The sequence below is a fragment of the Thermobia domestica genome, chromosome 3 (assembly GCF_964235325.1).
Source record: "Thermobia domestica chromosome 3, izTheDome1.hap1.1, whole genome shotgun sequence".
NCBI classification, from domain to species: domain Eukaryota; kingdom Metazoa; phylum Arthropoda; class Insecta; order Zygentoma; family Lepismatidae; genus Thermobia; species Thermobia domestica.
This window is the reverse complement of record NC_137456.1, coordinates 340,295,038-340,317,779: the sequence shown is the minus strand read 5'-3', so window position 1 is coordinate 340,317,779 and position 22,742 is coordinate 340,295,038. Positions and strand designations below refer to the sequence as shown.

The following is a 22,742-nucleotide window of genomic DNA, read 5'->3' as shown; positions in this document are numbered from 1 at the left end:
CTGAGATTATGCACTATCACGATTAGTCGTCACTGACAGAAGAACCTTTTGACAAAAGGATGAAGAGGGATTCAATTAGTTATTATATTTCTTTATTCTACCTTTTAGGGGAAACCAAAACATAATCGGTCTCTTTGTTCAAGATTAAAGCTAACCATGTCAAGCAACTTTACCTGAAGGGCTTATTAATAACTTGTCGATAGGTAGTTGAACTTTCTACTGTTCTTAACCCTACAATGGATGTTTTTTTTTTTATTTTCTGTGATAAATAGTTTTGATAGAGAAAACAAAAATGAGTAACTGAAATACCGGGAGGCTTAATAGTGAAAACTGTGAAACTACAACTAGCTCCGAACGTTCCCAATCTTTTTCAACACGAATTAGCAAGTAAATACCGTTATGTAAAAAAACACAGATTATTTACCACTATGACTTATATCTGTCCCGATATGCATTGTAGGGTTAAGTTAGACTGGTATTCAGGAACAAATAAAAAATGTACGTATATTAAATACACTATAGTATTTTCATTATTACTGTATATTGTTTTATGATTTGAAAGTAACTGCCGTGCTATTGGTCATTGTTAAAACATGACTGTGAAGGACCTTGGAAGTCCTGGTCTAAAATAAACTGATTACACTTATTTTCTAAAAAGTTGACTTCAGTCTAATTTTGAATTCTTTTGGATGGAACCGATGGTAGCCAACATTTACAGGTTTCACTGTATTTTGAAAGGTACTTTTCCTTAATGAGCTACGTAGAAACTAAAGCATTTGAAATGCATTGAACAATTACTTTAATATGATTTTAATAGCTTCCCAAAGTTTTAAATTGATTACAAAACTCATGCATAATTCTATTCAGTAAATATAAAGAATCCCTGCCAGCAGAACTCAAAACCATTTAAAACTTTTAATAATAATAATAATGATAATAATAATAATAATAATAATAATAATAATAATAATAATAATAATAATAATAATAATAATAATAGTAATAATAATAAAGAATCCCCAGAGAAACCAGAATAGCACAATAAATGAAATGCTATTTCTGACAAAATGCCTGAAAATCTTAAAAAAGAAATGAATAAATCTAAGGACAGAAACTACATACATTCATGCAGACATGTAACAAGCATTAGGAACCTGTAAATGTAAATTTAACGTATCCATTAAATACAGCGTGTACTTCAAAAGAGGGAACAGAAAATTAGTGAAAAATGATACCGACTATTTGGTGGAAGTAGTTGATGAGCTATCGGGTATGACGTTAGTACTTCGAAACTTTCATTTGAGAGGGTATAGTATCATAAGGTCTCCTGAAGAAAGTATGATACTAGAACAGTGGTTTTCAAATTTGTTACTGCGACCCACACTAAATAAATAAGTATTTTGTGGTCCTGTTGAAATATGCATTAACATCCTTTCTCAGTAACTGTATCATATGAAATTATACGCATGCGCAAAGAGGGTTAAAGTGTTTGCATAGAAAGGTAGCACAAAGATAACACTACTTCCGACGAAGTGCGCTTCTCCGTTACTCACTCTCTTTCCATCCTAAACCAACATCTCTACTGACTGAAGAGTAAGTAGTTACTCAAAGCCCGGCCCTGTTGTACAGTTACCTCATTAACAAACGCTTCCAATTTTCATTTTCTGAATAGTACTTCACAACATATGTCTCTCCACCAAAATAAGATTTTCATAATTAAAAGGTATAACTTCTCGCGACCCACCAATGGGTCGCGACCCATCTTCTGAGAAACACTGTACTAGAGTATAGTAAGAAGGGCATATTATCCTACAGTATTTATTGACTTTTACTGCTTGAAACATTCTTATATACATTTCATGATGTGTGATATACAACAAATGTAGCATTATACACAATTAATCTTGGCATAACTCGCTACAAGAGCTCCTTCGTGGCTAAGCGGTTATAATACGCGCATTTGGCCCCGGGAGAATGCTAGAGACCCGGGTTCGATTTCAGGAGGGAGCTCGCATGGTTCGGGTTCCACGTTAATCAGTAGGTCCCGTCTCGTATAGCCTCGCTGTTGAAAGGAACATTAAACTCAAAATGAACTCAATTCGCTTTTATCTAAAAGTTCTCATAACAATGTTATCGCAATGTTTTGTATATTGTGGCCAGTGAACTGTAAATTAACGTCAATTCTTTTAATATTCAATTTGCATATCCGTACAGGGGATTTAACATGATTGCATTTTAGAATAAACTGCCAACGTTGATCATTCGGTCAATCCAGCATCTCAACTCTAGGAGTTTACTCGAAATATTGATATCACCAACACGTTCGTTGGGTTCGACATAGCATTATGTAAAGGGCATACGTATAATAGCCGGTCAAGGACTTGCACACCGGTTAGCCCCTAATTAGTGAAATCCTGGGTTCGCAAACCCTGTGCGTATAAGTAGTAAACGGGCATACCAAGGATTTAATTAGTAGTGCAACTGTCTGCATTCATTTGCTGGAGACCAACGACAACTTTTAAGGATTCTCGTAGCAGCTACAAAATTACGTCGTGTTCCCCTCACAATGCTAATCTCCCATGTGTATACGCTGATGGTGTGAAAAAAGTGTTCTTAGTAAAATCCTAATAATAATCTTTCATTCATCCATATACACGATACAAAGGGCTATAATATATAAAATGTGAAGTGTAATTTTGTTGTGGAAATAGTTAAGTGTTCAGTGTTTAGTGTGGCGATTGTTTTTTCTCCTACACTTTTTTAAAATAGTGTTTTAATAAAATAGTGTTATTTTATTTAATGTGTTTTTTTTACATGTACGAATGATATTTGTATGAGCTGTGGTCTGAGCGATCATCTGAACGTCCGCGAGGATTTCGAGACGAGACATCCGAACCTTTCGGTGCTTAATGCTCATTTCATTATTAAGACCGGAGGGCGATTCCGGAAAAGGTTTGTAATCCCTTTTCGGAAATGTTCTTTGATGTCGTAACCAGGTAAGTTCAGGACTCCTAAAAGTACTCACTGGTGGGACACCAGGGGAGAGATCCGGAAAGCGGTTACATACGTTTACCTGCAGATGGCGTGACAACAGAAAAATGGAATTAACTCGTGAAAATTTTCATGCGATTCCATTTACTTCCACATTTGGCGATGAAGCCCCATCCTTTGCCACTGTAAAACGCTGGTATAACGATTTTACTCATGGCCGCCATTCGCTCACTGACGAAATTAGCGAACATCCTCCAAAGTCAGTTGTTATTCAAGAAAACATTGATGCTGTGCAAAACCTAATACTCCAAGATCGTCATGTGATATACTGTGAGATTGAGGCAACACTAGGCATTACTTTCACCAGCATATATAATATATTAAATGATCATTTAACTGTGAGAAAGGTGTAGTCTCATATAATCCCACATAATTTGACGAAAACTCCAAAAGAAGCTCGCGTCGATTGGTGCACACAAATACTCAATAAAGACAATGGCGGTGTTTCAAAAGACATACGTAAGATTGTAACAGGTGACGAATCATGGATATATGAATATGAACCGAAATGTAAACAGCAATCGACTGTGTGGATGTTTCAAGATGAACCAAATCCAATGAAAGTTGTTCGCGCTCGAAGAACATAGAAACAGATGGTCACCTGTATTTTCGGGAAAACTGGTCATGTGCAACTATGCCTTTAGAGGTACGTAGAACGGTCAATTCTGAATGGTACACAACAATTCATTTGCCGGAGGTCTTCGGTCAAATACGGAACACAAACAAGCGCTGTCGGATCATTCATCATTGTCTCACATATCTCTTCTAACTACCGACTATTTCAACTCTGAAAAAATCAAATTGATGGTATATCCACCGTACAGTTCTGATTTGACACAAATGATTTCTTCTTGTTCCCGAACGTCAAGAATAAATTGCGTGGACAACGATTTTCGTCGGCGGAAGAACCGTTGATGCGTTCAAAAACTATATATTGGAGGTGTCTCAAGAAGATTGAAAAAAATGCTTTGACAAATGGTTCGAAAGAATGCAAAAGTGTATTGATCATAAAGGAGAATATTTAAAAAAAAAAAAAAACAATAAATTTTCAATGACAAATTACTGTTTTTTCGTTGTAGACTCAAAATACAAATAGTAGCTCTCGTAGCACTACCAAACCCAATCAAATATATTGATCTGTCTTGAATTTCATTTGAAAATATTTTAAGAAGTACTAGGATCGAGTTACTAATGAAGAACGCGCTCTTTTGATTTATATTTTGTTTTTTCTGCGTCGCATCTATGCACACACTGTTTTCCTCTGTATGCGTTTTTTTCCATGCGGTGTTTCTGACACGCAGTATTTGCATGAACTGATTCAGTACACGCACAGTTTTTGTCCACGCACTGTTTTTGTATTTGCATGCGCCGTTTTTGTCCACGCTTTATTCGCATGAGCTGTTTGTGTCCATGTGCGGTTTATGTTCATGCGCTGTTTTTGTCCTTGCGCTCATTTCAACGGATACCAGAATTTCATAGTGATCCTCTGCTCCGACGACGTGTAACTTTCTCGAGCCTCTTCAATCTTACTTTCTACCTGCAATGACATATGCTGTATAATTATTATTCAATTGATTTCAACCCAGTTACCTATTAACATATAAGGCTTTAATTTGCCAACAACTTTATTTTCTACTTCAATTTAAAGGGAATAAAGCCAGGAATTTTTCACTCCCCCTCGTAGCATGTAAGAGTTGAGTTGATTTTGAGTTTAACGTCCCTTTCAGCAGCGAGGCTATATGAGACGGAACCTACTGATGAATGTGGAATCCGAACCACACGAGCTTCCACCGGGAATCGAACCCGAGTCTCCCACGCCTAAGGCGCGTACGCTAACCGCTTAGCCACAAAGGAGCTCTCGTGGCATGTAAGAGTTTCATTAAAATAGTATAAATATTTTGCGAGAGTTATTGTAGAACAGACATACGGATGTGTAGACAGAGACACACAAATGCTGGTTTGATTCGAATGGAAGACATTTGCTCAATTACATCCAGTTTTTGCTGTAAGCTCTTGTCCATATTTTATTAATGGAAGAATAATCTAGAATTTTCCTTTTGCTTACGTTTCTTTCCTTATTGTACTATCGTAGCAAAAGTAGAATAAAATAAAACCGTAATAATATTTTTTATTATTTTTTGCCGAAAAGAGGTAAAGAAAGCTAACACTGAATGTTCGAACATGGAATGACATATTATTAGAAAGTAACAAAGGTAACCATAAGCTCACACAGGGGCGGTTCTATAATGGACTCACAAAGTTACTTGGTCTCCCAATTACTACAAAGTAAAACAATTTGACATAAACAAGCGCTTATTCGTATTTATTATTTTGCATGAATGAGAAAAGACGGAATAAATTTTTTTGGTTATTTTATTATAACAAAAAGTGAAATCTTTTAGTTTAACTTCCCATGATTATGCTATTTAGGCTAAAGGAGACATTGATTAAAGAAAGTGAGTGATGATGGGAGAATTGACTAAAGGAAGTGAATGATGATGGGAGAATTTATTAAAGGAAGTGAATGATGATGGGAGAATTGATTAAAGAAAGTGAATGATGATGGGAGAATTGACTAAAGGAAGTGAATGATGATGGGAGAATTGATTACAGGAAGTGAATGATGATGGGAGAATTGGTGGAATGGTAATGTGACAGGAAATGTAAGTATCCTGAGACTTAAAGGAAAAGATGTTACCCAGCAGAAACTTACGTGGCTGGGCATCTACCCAGGGACCCCACACACCTGAGGTAAGCACCGTACCACTGATCCGTCGTGCAGCCCGCTATTTTGTTATAGAATTTGCAACAATGTTTGATATCCATGTGAGAAATCGGGACATAGCGCAAGTCACAAAGCTTGATATTACTTCCTGTACACGTATTCTAGTTTGGCAGTTTGTAGCGTACATTGCTGTTACACAAGCTCTTTAAACGCCTGGTATTGTGTACAAAGTAGTCACAGAATTTTTGTGACTAAAAAATTTTAGTTTTTCAATTTCCTTGCTGCAGACGAGGAGGAGAGAATAGGGCATAGTCTCAGTCTCAGCTTTGTTGCTCCGTGCATGAAAGCAGGAATGGACTCGAAGGAGAAATTTTTCTTTTGCTCCCGCGGAAGAAACAATGAGACAAGACTAAAAGTGTTAATTTTGGAGTTCAGTGTGATGTATCATGTAATCTCGCTTGATTTTCGTATCATGTTGGATTTTTTCACGTATTTCTCACCAAGTTCAAATGCTGAATCCAGAAAAGAATGTCCGCAAATTTTTACTCTGGTCCTTTGTATGTTCTTTTAAGGTGGCGGAACAGCTATACCGTACTAATATTGCCCTTTAGTAAACATCTTTTAGAGTTCGGTTCTTGTTCCAAATTTGATTTCGTTTGTCACATTTGCATGGTTTAACCCATTACGACAGAGTGATATCGGTTTATTTGGGGAAAATAAAATACTTGATAGAAGACAATATATTTTTGAACTCACTCAGTAGACTGCAATTCACCAAGTTGTTTGTTGATCAGATTTTGGAACAGAAAACTAAGGCCTGAAGACAATAGATGAAATAATTAGTATAACACAAAATGGGAGTGCTTTGGAAATTTATTTTTTCTGTGCATTTTGACAACATGGACTTGTCGCCGCAATAATTTCTAGTGATTTCCATTTTTGTATCTGGACTTTTGGTGGACCCTGTTCTTTGGTCTGGACAACGATGAAGTTTTATTGGATTGAAGAGAGACGTTTTGCTATTGGTCAGTTGCGTAACAATAACATTTGGCACACCGGTTGGGAAACGCTGGTGTAGAAGATAATTCGAGAATTTATAGTTTAGAAGAACCTTTTCCTAGGAACTTTAGCTGTCTTGCTCAATCTCCAACACCAATTCCAGCGGAGACTGGTCAACTATTAGAGATAACTTAGGTTTTGGTACAAGGTATTAATCAAAATTACTATTTTAGTCATGTTATGCCTAAGCAAGTTGAATTTCAGTTTCCATAGAATAATTCAGAGTTGCCAACTCCTGATAGGCCAAAGAACAACAATTAGGGCCTTTCTGATTACTATGAGAGAGTTTCTTTAGTTAAAAATTCGACTCCTATAGGCATGTTTCGGACGGGTAGGTCAATGCCTCATGATGATAGATATTTTGATAAATTGCCGAATAATTTTTAAAAATATGATAATCCCCACACAGCAATGAAATATTTTCAAAACGTTTCTAAAACGTACCATCATTTTCCTTCAGAAAATGTATCCTACTTCCCTTAAGGAAATATATTCCATATATTGTTGAAAACATTTTCCAAATAATACTGAAAATATTTTCGCAATATACTCAAAAACGTTGTAGAAATATTTTATACGCCGTTAGAAAAGTTTTCCGAAAAATGTTTTCTGAATCATTTCCACACATTACTGAAAATGTATTTGAAACGTTTTATACAATGTTAACGGAATGGTTTTTAAAATGTTTTGCATGGAATATTTTAAAATCATTTGCCAATAACACTGAAAATCATTTGTCTAAAATAAAGAAATTTTTTCTAAATATTTTTACAATGTATTGAGTACTTAGTTGAAATGTTTTTTTGAAAATTTTTAATCCATTTTTAACAAAAATTAATGTTCTGTAAAATAACAATTTTAAAATATTTTCCACTCATACCAAAAAATATTTTCTATACATGACAAAAAATATTTAGTGAATATTTTCCGTACATCACAGAAAATATTTAATGAACATTTTCTGTGCATGACAGAAAATATTTAGAGAATATTTTCTGTACATGACAAAATATTTAGAGAATATTTTCTGTACAAGACAGAAAATATTCAGAGAATATAAGGTAGAAATATCAAAAACATTTTCAAATTATTTTCCTTGGTGTTTTGTAACAGTAGAAAATGTTTAGAAAATATTAAACTAGTTTCAGATATGAATTTGTGCTAAGAAAGAAAATATTTACGATTCATTTTTCAAATAGCAATTGATATGTTTTTGATTTGTTATTGCATGTAGTTTCAGAACGTACTTAAAATACTTTCTAACGAATTCTGGTTTTCCCATAGAATATTTTAAATTCTTTCTGAATATTTTTTCGTAATTACCACGATAACACCTACAGTTTCAAATACATTTCTTTCTTCAATACTGAAGGAAATGCATACTGAACAGTTTTCCAACTCTTGTAAGTTAAAATATCTGGATTTCATTTTTACAAATTGATGGGGTGGTAGAAGTCTGTGTATGTTGGAACCGGTTTAGAACACACGGAAACTTCTATCATCACATAAATTTGTTGAAATAAATTCTAGTATTCTAACTTATGGGTTGAAGAAAGAAATGTATTTCAAACTGTAGGTATTATGGTGGTAATGACGGAAAAATATTCAGAAAGAATTTAAAATATTTCTCTGCGAAAACCAGAAAATGTTAGAAAATACTTTAAGTACGTTCTGAAACTACATACAATAACAAATCAAAAACATATCAATTGCTATTTGAAAAATAAATCGTAAATATTTTCTTTGTTAGCACAAATTCGTCTGAAACTAGTTTAATATTTTCTTAACATTTGCTACTGCTACAGAACACGAAGAAAAGTAATTTGAAAATGTTTTTGATTTGTCTACCTTATATTCTCTGAATATTTTCTATCATGTACAGAAAATATTTTCTGAATATTTTGTCATGTACCCGGGATCCCTTAATATTACAAGGCGACACCACAGGGGGCACTGTGCAGTACAAGTGGAGAAAACTAAATTATCTCGGACACACATTCTATATCTATGTCAATATTCATTTAAAAATATGGAGGAACAATAACAATCGGAACAAATCACATGCATTTTGTGAAAAGTATTTTTAATGGAACTAAAAAAAAATGCTATAGTACAGTTTGTTACAGAAGTATTAAAAATATACGAAACTTACAAACACGTGTATATAATGAGTTTTTCTTATAAAGAATCACTATAAAACGTGATCATATCATCATGAAATCATTTTATTGCACCATGACTCTTAACACAAGGACGACGTGGACCACTCAGATGTCCACAGTCGAGGTGTCTTAATTGTGCTCTACGTTGTATGTTTTACACAACACTAAAACAGCTATTGTAGTGCGTAGAATAAATGACAGAGCACAAGGAAGACATCCCAGTTATCAACATGTGAGTGGTTCATGTCGTCCTTGTGTTGAAAGTCATGATGGAATAACTCGAGTATAAAGAAATCAGGTCTACTAAGCTAAAGTACATAATTACAAAAGGAAAGAAAATGCAAGACTGGACTAAGATTTGAACCTGTAACTTCAACTTACCGTATCGATGCATTAACCACTAGGCTACTCACTGTTTCCGAATAGTCATTCATTCTACCACTCCTGAAGTCAGTGCTCAAGCAACCAGACCGCAATGACTATACCGCAACTTGTGAAGTACTTGGGCAACTAGTGTCTATACTACAGAACCCCACTGGTGGTAAGATTTATACATGATAAATGGGGAAAATAACTTATTTTATATCATGTAAATATTTAATGCGATATACAATCGATTATTTCTTTGAGTTATCGTATATAATAGAGAAATTATCCTTAAAATGATCTAAATTCCACCATCCTACATTCCTTATGATTACATAACAAAACGAAAGCCAAATAAAGGAATGAACCTTCAAAAGACAATACATAAAATAAAATCCTGTACATTTATTGAGAATAATTACAGTAATAATTTATTAAATTTTACATTAAGTATACATTTGTAGTACACAATATATTTACTGTGAATACATAAACAAAAAGTCTATATTAATTTAAGTCTACTAATTGCATACCGTACATTATAATAGTTTGAAATGTATATACACCTCATCAGTGTATCAATTTTAACAAGTTTTATTTAACATTAAAAAAAAACACTTTGTAAGAAAAGTTTGAACAGAGTTGCATCTTACAAACTCTTTCCCACACCCTAGTATTGTAGTTCAGAAGATGACTGTACCAATCACCGAAAACCAAGCAGCAGAATCATGCGTTTACTTACGTCCCCCCTCCCCTCAACACACACAAAATAAGTTAAACTATTTCTTGAAAAGTTCTCTGTCACCTTCATCTAAGAATATATTTAACGATACGAAGTAGGTATATTATACATTACTTTAGAATCTGAAGTGTGATTTAACTGCCATAAATTAAAACAGCATAATATGCACGCAAATTAGCTTAAATGAGTACCATACACATCACACGAAATGAGCTACGCCAACAAAAAAAAAATCACAGTCAATAAGAATTAATTAGATCTTCAGTCTATATTTTTAAATTGGTGTTATGTTGACGCTATGAATTTTGGGCTTCCTATACTAAATGTCTCTATGCCAAACTCTCTATATATACAACGTTTTTCGTCGAATCTGCAAATTGAGCAAGCCGCGCGCTAATGATGGGAGGCTGATGATAGTTCATCACATAGGAAGACACTTTGAAATGCTAGGTGAGTCACAACACTTTCTTCCTTTTTCTGGGATTCATCCTTACTTACGGTCAAATTTGGTACCGTCTATGTAGTACCTGTGTGCGGCGTACCTTGAAATCATCTCGGTTGATAGCCTCCAAACACAGTGGACTCCTAAAATAAAGCGATTGTAAAATTACTATTTGTAGCATGTGTGGCAAAATTTAAAAACGAAAGATATCTCAGAATCAAGGTTAAGTCAAACGAAGCGTTTTATGCGGTTTTTTTTTATCTTACCTCAGGCTATCCAAAATACTAAAACATTGTTTCCTATACTTTTGGAAGTTATATACTAAATATCTTAATAAATATCACTCAAATTTGGTACGCTGAATAAAGTTATAGTGTAGATATAGAATTGAAACTATGATCCAAACTTAAAATAATGATATTACAGAACACAATAAACTTAATTTAGGATGAAAATGGAAATTGTAGATGCATGAGTATTACTGAGCGAAGGAAGGAAAGTAACTCAGCTGGGTTACGAGTTTGACAGTTCATACACAGAAATCGTTCGGTGGTTTATATTTCCTGCTTCGACTTAAAAGATAAAGAAGATAAGCTCGCTTTAAAAAGTTAAAAAGAAAAAAACTTTTAAAAGATTTAATTTATTCTGAATTTTTGTTCAGTATTTGTAAATAAATAATGTAGAACACCGACACAGAGCTTGCCCGCTGGACTCTGGCGCCCAAATCCCAACTCCGCTATATGCATGCCTGCCATAAAGTAATAAGAGATAAAAACTTTTTTAAAAAAGTGCAGATTAAGCCTAGCTTAATATTTACATTTTTTTAACGATACCTACAGTATGGCGCTAAATTCGTCGTACAAAAGCAGAGGAGTGTTTCCTGAGAGTAAAACAAACAAAAAAGTTCCAATAAACTTACGACGAAAAGCCCATCGTTCACGTGTTATAGGCTGCCGAAAACATGAAAAAATCAATTGTAAAGGTCCATAGCTCCAAAACTATGGGACCTACCAAAGTCGGGTCAAGACTTCACTTAGGAACTAATATGTGCTCTATTCTAAAATACATGTTTTAGAATCCTAAGGTACTCACGCAACAATTTTTATGGAGGTAGTTGGAGAATGTATCATAGGCCCGTAGTCAAACTCCCTCTATAAACATTGTTGTGGAAGCACCTCAGGATTCTGAAACACGCATTTTTGGATAGGGAACATACTAGGTTCTAAGTGAAGTCTTGACCGGACCAAGGTAGGTCCCAAAGTTTTGGAGCTATGAACCTTTCAAGTTCATTTTTTCATGATTTCAGCAGCCTATAACACATAAACGATGGGGTTTTCGCCCTATGTTTATTGGAACTTTTTTTTTTTTTAACTCTCAGGAATCACCCCTCTGCTTTCGTACACAGAATTTAGCGCCATACTGTATAAATTAATAAGGTAGAAGTATATGTGGTCCTTCTCACTATGCTCACTTATATATATATATATATATATATATATATATATATATATATATATATATATATATATATTAAAGGCTAGTGATAAATAACACCAGCCCTCTGCTCCTATACCACCCTGTGATACCGGAGCAGGACGTTTGGGAGCGAGACGTTTGGACGCAAAGCCGTATATCTAAATAGGTTAATCTACTTAAATGGGTTATATTGTACTTCAAAAATAGAAACCGGATGATTACGTACTAAAAGCCTTAAAAATAGGCATTATCACTAAAACTCAAAAAATAACTGCACAACCTAAAATTAAGAAGTTCGGAAAGGTTAAATTTGATTCACATTTTCTTTAAAACGCCATGGCAAACAGTCACTGAAAGTCTCAGTTGCAACAAATGCTTAATTTAGTTCTAATATTTTTTTTTTGTATAATGCAAAAAAAAAGGGGTCTAATTATTTTGTTTTTAGAATGATATACCCTAATTTCAGGAAAATTGGAGACAATGACCTGCAGAAATTTTTCTCAGCATGAATCTATATTGGGCTAAAATAAAATTTGCTGTAGGCATCCTACAGCACCCCAAAGTAAACTTCTGTGAAGTTATCTTTACAATATCTCTAACGTAAAGGATATTCATAACTTCATAGCAATTCATAACACTGCATTACTGCTTATTACTACGTATTTGCAACACAGATAATTGGAAAGGAAACAACAGTGAAATCTAATATACCTATTGAATAATTTACTTTGTCTTATGTTACAATTACCATGACATTAACATTCCATGACGGAATTATGGGCCAAATCCAGCATTATTCTGCAATATCAACAGTTTCAAAATTCTGTACGGCGAATTCTTTCATCAGCTTGAATCTATTTTCTTCTTTCAGTTCAGTTGAATTTGAGTTTAACGTCCCGTGAACAGCGAGGCCATACAAAACGTGAACCTACTGATTAATGTGGAATCCGAACCACGACGTGAGCTCTCGTCGGGAATTTTCTTCTTTTCTTGGGCGAATCGTCTTCTCGAAGCATTGCCTCGTGTCCTGCTTCTCTTTTTTTATTCGAAATGCATCAATAAAGCGCCAAATCAACCAATGTCGTTTCTTTACGTTCGATATATTATAAAGAACAGAAGTTTGTTTATTTTGGGGTGTCATTGGTTACCTACAGTAAATTTTATTTGACACATTCTTTCTATTTATAGAACTATAGAGTCTCAACTATATGGTATAATGGGCATATCGAATAATAATAATAAAACATTAAATAAATACTTACTTCCTGAACTACCCAATACATAGCATAAAGAACACCATTTTCATTCCAAAACCAGCTCGTATTCATCTTTTCTGATCTCTCGGAACAGGTCAGTACTTAATAAACATTTCTTATGTTTTGTACCATGTGTTTTAATAATCTATTATAGAAAAAGAAAATGCAAAAAATTAAAATATGTACAGTATTTTACAAATTTTAAGTCACATCTTTATAGTAACTAAAAATTAATGAGAAACGTACATTGTTTTTAACTTAAATTAGATATCTGGTGCCTTCCATTTCAATTGAGGCAAAAATAAATAAATAAATAAAAATAAAATTGTACCATCACCATCTCAGATATTGTTCAAACTTTTTTTAATAGAAACTAGACGTGTTTTAAGCGACCCGTATTTTTTTTTTAAAAAAAAAAAAAAAATTCCACCAAGTAATGGGCCATCAAGGACGGGGAGTACAATTCATGAATTGTAGAAAACGTGGAAAATGGTCAAATTCGGAGCCTCACAATTCAGCTATGGAGACATGTAGAGTTATAATTCTTGTTGTGGTGTGTACATAGGGATATGAATAAACTATATTTTATTATAGTTTGGTTTGCGTATGCGTATCTTTTTGTACATAAATTAACAAATGAACGTAAGTTTATGTGAAAAGTCGAAGTTTATGCTTTCTTCCGGTTCGAATTTTAAATTCCGTTTTCAAGGTTGGTAAGACCTAGTTACCCGCTTCCCCCCACCCCAAAAAAAAGTATCGCTTCTGTGTGCAACCGTTTTATCGCAAAAAATTCGAGAAATCGTCAAATTTTCAAAAATCGTCATTTTCTCGAAAACATCATAATTTAAAATTCTTAAATTTTGTCAGATGGTTCAACTGTACATGAATAATAAACACCAAATAGCATTCTCGACCAATGCTTCATGAATGAACTACAGCCTTTTTAAGTTAGCGAACTTTCTTTAACTTAGAAGTCACAGTTGGCAACAATGAAAACAATGAAAGTGTAAAAAAATGTTACCGCAAAGCATCGTGTAAAATTTCAAGATACAAATTCTATTTTACTGCATGTGAACTTCGCTTAAATTGGACTGTTATTCTGCAAAGGGAAGTTCAGAATGATCACTGGAAAAACGAGCAAATGTCCTTCTTTACGGGAGTGATATATTATTATGAAACAACTGACAGTTTTGCTGTAATAAGCGATGACAAAACACACAATTCGGCTCGTACTCATAGCCATGAATAAGATTCTAAAAATACTCGAAGAAAAGCGATAATATATGTTATAGAAAAAGGTTCGAACACATGAAAATAAGTGTCTACAATTTGATAAACCGTTTCAGTGATTTCTGATGGTGCTGCACTCCACTTTAAAAATTGCTTTCAGATGTCCAAGATGCAGACAGGTCCGATAAAGCAGTGGCTTTTCAGTGAAATCGGCCGTGGTAAGGGTCTCTGCGACGTATTGGGGAGAGGGGGGATAAGAATGTGGCAACCCGGGAAAACGAAAAACAGATTCACAGTATTAAACCTGCAGAAAAATTCGTGAGTATAGTGCAAGTACCAACTCCGGGTATTACTCTCGTCTTGTTGCCAAAAACCGAATTCGAAAATTAAAAAAAAAACAAAAAGTGGGAAAGTGTGCGACCGGTAACTGGTATTTACCGAAGTCATCTTTGGCTTTTATGGCAGTAACGGGTCATCATGGACTAACTTCATGCTTTCCCCAAAATCGAGCTTCTGCAATTCAAAGTGTAGATTTAAGAAATCTGCAAAAATGAACTTTTGTTGCATGCATATATGATAACCAGTGATGGATAGCAGAAATATTATCAATAAATCATAAATTACATGAAATTGCAGTGTTCTTTGTGTTTCCAGGAGGCGCGGTAGCTCAGTGGTAGAGCGTTCACCTCCGGTGCTTAGGGTCCTTGGTTCGATCCCAGCTCGCGCCGTGTGGACTTTGTGGTGGACAAACACCGTGCTGGTGGGTTTTTCGGAGTTCTCCCGTTTCCTCCCACTTTCTTCATTCCACCATTTCTCATAATCACTGTCTCCTTTAGCCTAACCGGCATAAACGTGGAACGTAAAACGCCCAAGATTTCATTTTATTTTTTTTCTTTGTTTCCACATGGACCTTCAACAGGGTTGAGTTGATTTTAGTTTAGCGTCCCTTTCAGCAGCGAGGCTATATGAGACGTGGACCTACAGATTAACGTGGAATCCGAACCACATGAGCTCCCGCCGGGAATCGAACCCGGGTCTCCCACGCCAAAGGCGCGTACGCTAACCGCTTAGCCACGGAGGAGCTCCGGACCTTCAACAGGGTACACGTTTCCAGAAGAGAATAAGAGAAGAGAATATAAGTGTTTTGTGACTATCGACAACGTGCTACGAGTTGTGAGTGCACCAACACCTATTGGAGCATCTGCCATGGTGACATGCTATTAGCGAAGAAGACACTAAGCAAGCAAATAATTACTTCAGAGTGGAAAAAATCAGTGAAACTTTGTTTCCGAAAACCATTTTAAGTAAGTTTAAAATTTGTTTCGTAATCGTAATTTTCACCTCAGGTTACATCGGTTTAAGAAAACGGAGTAGGGGGAGGCTCATTTTATTATTTCAGAGAGCCTTTTTGATCAAAATAATAAAAAGGAGCCAGGAAAAACTTTTATCCTTTATTTAATGAATGTGAACCACAAACATCATCAAATTGTTGCACTTTCATTGTTTTCAGTGTTGCCAACGGTGATATTGAAGTTAATGAAACCTCGCTAACTTCAAGAGGCTGTAGTTCATTCGTGAAGCATTGGTCGACAATGCTATTTGGTGTGTTTATTATTCATGTAAAGTTGAACAATTTGACAACATTTCAGGATTTTAAATTATGGTGATTTCGAGAAAGGTGATTTTTGAAAACTTGACGGTTTCTCGAATTTTTTGCGACCAAACGGTTGCACACACAAGCAATACATTTTTTTTCGAAGCGGGTAACTAGGTCTTACCAACCGTAAAATAGAATTTTAAAATTCGCTCGAAAGAAAGCATAACCTTCGACTTTTCAGATAAACTTACGTTCATTTGTTAATTTATGTACCAAAAGATACGCATGCGCAAACCAAACTATAATAAAATATATTTTATTTATATCCGTATGTACACTCATGTCCAAAATGATTGTCGCATATCTACAACTGTCTTCTTGTAAGAATATAATTTGATAATGATTTTGCAGGGTACTATAGATACTGATACTACATGTATAATCGGGAAATGTATACTCGTAGTATAAAAGGCGCAATGTATGAAAGGCGCAAACCATTATTTATGTTATTTATATGTTGATTCATTTTGCAATAGCAATCTATATGTAACAATATATCGGAGCCTTATATCTATTATAATATTTATCATAGGTAGAAATACGTAATACGTAATGCATAGTACTCCGTAAGGAAGCTATTATGAACTCAAAGCATTATGTAAAGTGATGATGCAGAACCACAGGAGTGAAGTAAAGCCATTTTAGATGTAAGGCATAGACTACCTTCGGTTACGTGCATATCCACCGTCGCTGACATGCCCGCTCCATACGGAAGCACACTAAGCTCATCCTGCTACGCCCTTGTGCTCACTCTGTTAATAATATTCGTGCTTTTCAGTGGCTATCTAGCACTGGTTGGTTCGTATTTTTCGCACTGTCGTTCTATCATTGCTTTTTTTTTTTATGGTAATCTTTACTTTCAATTTTCAATACATATATATTTGCGCCTGATTTACATAAGAGTTGTACTTCTGCACTTCTGATGCACAGAGTTAAGTTGTTCTAAAGGAGAATATACTTTCGGAAAGAAGAACAGGTTACAAATACAAAACATACCTAAAATATAAAAACTTACTCTTTTCTTTATCATAGCACTATCGTATTCTAGATTCCTCACCCAACTAAATGAGGATTTCACTTACGAAGTATCAATAACACTAAAACTGTATTCTGTAACCATAGCCGCCCGCTGCAGGGAGCACTTGCTTTAACAATGGATTTTCCTAATTAGTATTAAAATATGCTAAATTTTTTATTCACACACAACAGTTAGTAAAGTTAGCAGTAAGTTGTAATAATTGTATTTTACATTAAATATTATGTGGTTCTAGGTATTTGTATCCGTGACTTTGCTTGTATGTCGGTCCTTTTGCCCACTCCCCCCTGTAAAAAAGTCCCGTGGGAGTTACTATGTCTACATTTCCCTTTAAAATTCGCTTATATACTACATATACATCTATATAGCAACTAATTTTTAATAAAGATGAATATATTTATGATTACGCCAACCACACGATTAAATTAATCGAGAGCCGTAATTAGTAGACACTACTTTAATTGGTTAGTGCATCGCATACACGACAATGACAACTAGTATATCTGAGGATGTTTCATACTGTGACCAGAAAACTTTACTTCGAAATATCCCATACTGCAGCTAATTTAATATTATATAAGAATTTCGATACTCGAAAAGAAAGATCAATTGAGACGTGTTAATTTATCCTGAATAACTGAGTCCTTCAACCAAGGAAGAGGGGTTCAAATAACTAATTGTCTATAACAGCCCAAGTACCGGCAATAATTAAGTGCAATGAGCAATTACAAAGACGAGACGGCTATTTTTACCGCAAAACTGTACAGCTGTTATTCCTTTTGCTTAATGTAATCAAGTAAGTTGGTTAACACCTTTTGACAATTTTCATGGTAACTAAAGGTCAGTAGGTATAGCGTCGTTGGCTTCCCGCACTTGGACCTGCTCGTCACTGGGGGTGTGGTAAGAGGATAGCAAATCACCAGCCACCATTCACTGCGCTCAGCGAGCCACGAGTAACCAAGCTGGCAACTCCCCATAAACGTCACTACAACTTTTCACGGGAAAGCAACGACGTTATACCTTCCGTACTATAGTAATCCAGGAAAAGCCAAAGTGTAGTTTCACTGAGTACTGCTCGGTTACTATTCGGCTGCACGACTTCTAGCGTAGTTTTAACTGAAATTCGACTACCAGCAGCTAAGTTATCATTTAATTCTTACTCTGCACACGAAAAGAAAAAAAAAGTTCATATGGACCCGTGGTCAAACGTCTATACTTACAGGCTGCCGAAAACGTGGGAAAAGGAAATTTAGAGGTCCAGAGTTCCACTACTGTGAGACCGATCCCAGTCGAGTCAACACATTACTTAAGAGCTACTACGTGCCCTATCCAAATATCCATATTTCAGAATCTTGTGGCACTTACACATTAATTTTTATAGAGCCAGTTGAGGAATACTCAGAAAAGTTGAAGTGCTCATAAACTGTCCATTGATACGCAAGCACCGCAGTATTCTGAAACATGGGTATTTGAATAGGGCACATACTAGTTCTTAAGTGATGTTTTCCTTGACTGCGCACGGTCCCACACTGAGCTATAGATTTTTAAAGTTTATTTTCTTATGTCTTCGACAGTCTATAGCTTCGGAAGTATGGACTTTTGACCACAGGTCCATATGAACTATTTCTTTGCTCTGATGTGACAAATCACCTCTGTAGGTTTGATGCTTTAAATTTTCTTACATCCTATATATATACCAGGGTTGGCTGGTTTAAACCAACTGGTTTTTTCAAAAAAACCAACTGGTTTTTACCAAAAAACGAAAAATGTTCGTAAAAGTGTAAGTGTTTGTAAAATCTTGATGAACAGACATTTGTGGGTTATCACGTTTTACTCCCATTATTCGTGTTATATTCAGACCTAAATTCCCCATGCATTACTCAAAAAGATTATACTACAAAAGCAACTTTTTTTTTTAAGCTTATAAATGTTTGTAATTTTTTTGTAGTTATTATTGTTATGTAATTGCAATCAAAGAAAAATACTAAATAATGTTTCGTTTCAATGTTTACTATTGATAAAATACTTCGAAATGCCGTACTTTGTGTGTGTGTGGGGGGGGATCATACAGACCCCACGAGAGGCAGTTAGTGAAATGAGAAGTATTTCTGGTATCTATTTATGTATAAATGAGTCTGAGCCAAAGTGGACTCAAATAATTCGTATCTTTATTCACTTTTCTTACTGATATACAAATTAAGTCGCTGTATTTCTTTAATTTGTATCAATAAAAGTCATTGTTAACTAACTTGAACTAAATTAGTTGTTCTGTACTCCGTAGTACTTTGAAATTGTCCATATGTAATTCTGTATAATAGTTTCACTTGTGGAGCTGTTTATCTTTTTGCTCTTCTGAATTTACTCTTGACAATTATATCAAGAAGCATGTAAAGATCAGTTCAACGTATTTTTATGAGGATTCCTTCGTGAGTGAGTCGGCAGACGTATCGCATTTGTGGCTAATTAGTTCTGGTTCCGAGTTCAAATGGAGGACAATTTCTCTCGGATGTAACTCGAGAAGCGGTTTTTATTCCGCATTAAGCTTATGTGACCCCTTCCAGCATAACCCGATTGTTGCATAATAACATCAAGATGAAACAAACTTATTTCTGTCCACATATGATATGAATATATAGAGCAAATTATTTAAATCAAACAAACCTGGTTTAAACCAAAAAAAAAAAAAAGTTTTTTTGTTTTTTTTTCAACAAAAACATGGTTTTTGCCAACCCTGATATATACTAATATAAAGAAACGTGGAGAAAGTTGTATTGTCTACTGTAACGGTTAGTGACATAACCAAGACGGCAGCAATCTTCTAGAACACAGGCTCGTTTTCCCATTTAGCAGTAACCTCTGGTGCCTGGGGTCCCGGGTTCGAACCCTGCCTCCGCCAAGTGAACTTTGTGGTGGACAAACACCGTGCTCGTGGGTTTTCTCGGGGTTCTCCCGTTTCCTCCCACTTTCTTCATTCCACCATTTCACTCATCTCTCATTATCACCGTCTCCTTTAGCCTAACCGGCATAACCGTGGGACGTAAAACTCAAAGATTTCATTTCATTTCCATTTAGCAGTAATAAAAACAGAAAACAACGTGCCCTGCGTTGCACTAACCCGTCTCCACTCGCTAACGCTCACTCGGCATTATTATGTGAATTAAATGTAAAGCTTTGGTAAAGAAAGAAACCAATTATTACACTTTTAGCCAAAAAGTAGGCGACGACCAACTTCGGAATAAATAGTCGTTTGTGTGCTATTCCACTATCATCGTTTATGCGCGTAACCCCCGTCGATGACGCGCCTGCTCCCTACGGGCGCACTTTTATCACTCGGGCTTTCGTGCTGCACTTCTGCCCTGACTCAGTTAGATAACACTCGCGCTTTTCAGTGGCTACCTAGCACAAACTGGGGCTTAAGTTTAGAGTTGCCCCTCCAGTCTGTAGGTGCCCTTGGACTTTGCAACATACAAAAAACAGTGCTTAAAGTATTAAAAATTATTACATTTCACTTAACTTTAGTACTCCGTTGGCTTTACAAAAATTTAAAAGGTTTTCTTCATTATTTTTGAGCATTCATTACACCTGTTCGCCATATTTTACAACTACTATGCTGCTGAAACCTTCCGCGAATGCTCCGCATCCGGCAAATAGTACTAACTTCCACATATCTTTTCTCGTATTAAACATAACTCTCATACCTAACTTAAATTCCTAAACATCAAATAAAAACTTCAAATTATCATTTCTTACCTCATTTCTCCTGTAAATTTTCCTGATTTTTATAAAAAGCGGTGCAGATTGACATAAGGAGAGGTCAGTATAAGGACAGTATGGACGTACAACATAAAAACTACAGTGCATAAGGGTAAGACACGCCCCAACTACGCATCGATAAGTAGGGCCCTTTGAAAAAATATAGTAGAGTAGGGTATGGTAGAGTAAGATATAAATAAGTAGGGTAGGGTTTAGCTTAAGGTTAGGTAAGTTTTGATTCTTTTTCATAAAATTATTAATGTGTAATTTCTCCTTTCTGAGTGAGAGTATCTGCTGGAGCGGGCGTTGTAAATTAACCCGTGCATAAATCACAAACCAGTTTGGGGTTGAGGGGCAACTCTAAACTTATGCCGTTAAGAGAAATACAAAGCTCTACCCTAACCTGAAAATGGAAGAAATTTGTCAAATGTTATAAATATATAAATAAATAAAAACTTACTTGTTTCAAATGTTAGCTTCTTTGCTTCTTTCTTTCTTCATCACTATTAACAGTGTTTTTCTCGCCTCCGACTTAAATGTAGTCTTAGTAGGCTCCAAATGCTAAATTCGTTAGGTGATCTCTATTGAACATTTTGACTTGTTACTATTTTCTTCAATGGAAGGAATATTTCAAGCAATTTATTTGTATTCATCTTCACAAATGAATGATCCACCAGTATCTAACACTCATTTGTTTTCAAATCTTGCTGGTTCAAATCAGCGTTGCCAGACTGACAGTTCGGAATTATTCCAAAACCTGATCGAAATTATGCTAGATTCGGTTAAATTATGCTAGATCCTCATAATTACTATTTCAGGAGTTTTAAAAGAAAAAACAACGAAGTTGAGATACGATAACGTAACTTAAAATACGCAGAGCTCAAGAATGCGTGGATAGAACTCAATACTTCACGCACCAAAGCTTAACTCAACTAAACTAGTGCAGTCGTTCCCAGACTCAATGGCGTATATATCGTATAAATGAATGCAAAGTGTTTGTTTACATATTTTGAAAGAAAATTAGAAAATTAGAAAATTTTTACCTAGCAGCATAAACGGAGTTGGGAATTGTCTGCTGGGGGGGGGGCAAATTTTTGGTCGGTCCCTGACCTTTCATTTCAGGAATAAAGGTGGTCATGAAGTCAGAAATAAAGATGGTGAAATTGTCAAAAAGTTGGCAGGGGATAATGGCCCCCATAGCTACGACCATGCCTCGCAGTTAAAGAATTAGAAAACCGTGGGTGAAGCCACAAAAAAAAAAAAAAAAAGCCATTTTTAACTTACTTCGGAAAATAAGACTGCCTGTATGGTTTACCGACTATATGAATCGATGAAAGAGGATACATTTCTGCCGTTTTTTTTTCTTCCCACGACCAACTTGTTTCTCATCTTCAGGTTTTACGGCTTTTTGATAAACTTGCTGAAATTATGCTAGATTTGGGTAGGATGCTAAAAGCAAGATGCTAGATCTAAAGAAATGCAAATTATGCTAGATCTAGCATCATTATGCTAGATCTGGCAACGCTGGTTCATATACTTTCCCCTGGCGCTGCATACTACAGGTAATAAATAGAATGACGTGTAAGGCTGCGCCTTCATTGCTTCCGAATGCGATTGCGAATGCGAATCAAGTTGCAATGTCTCTTTCAACGCTTCAATGTGAAATATTTTTGCTTCAAAATTCGTACCTTAAAATCTTGAGAGCACGAAAAGACGAATGCGGATAAATGACATATTTTGCACATTCAAAGGATGAATGGCATTTCCTTTGTGTGCAAAATAGACTG

General features: G+C 35.3%; 1 protein-coding gene and 1 long non-coding RNA gene across 5 annotated transcripts in view; one reads left to right on the top strand and one right to left on the bottom strand.

Moving 5' to 3' along the window:
• Positions 1 to 22,742, top strand: part of LOC145681259 (uncharacterized) — a 395,864-nt gene that overhangs the window by 98,350 nt on the left and 274,772 nt on the right. The gene's annotated exons all lie outside the window — the stretch shown is intronic.
• LOC145682025 (uncharacterized) lies at positions 8,701 to 21,656 on the bottom strand. The gene is made up of 3 exons (XR_014130880.1): positions 21,416 to 21,656; positions 13,286 to 13,424; positions 8,701 to 10,690 (listed from the first exon to the last, which is right to left on the bottom strand). It is a non-coding gene; the product is annotated as an uncharacterized LOC145682025 (long non-coding RNA).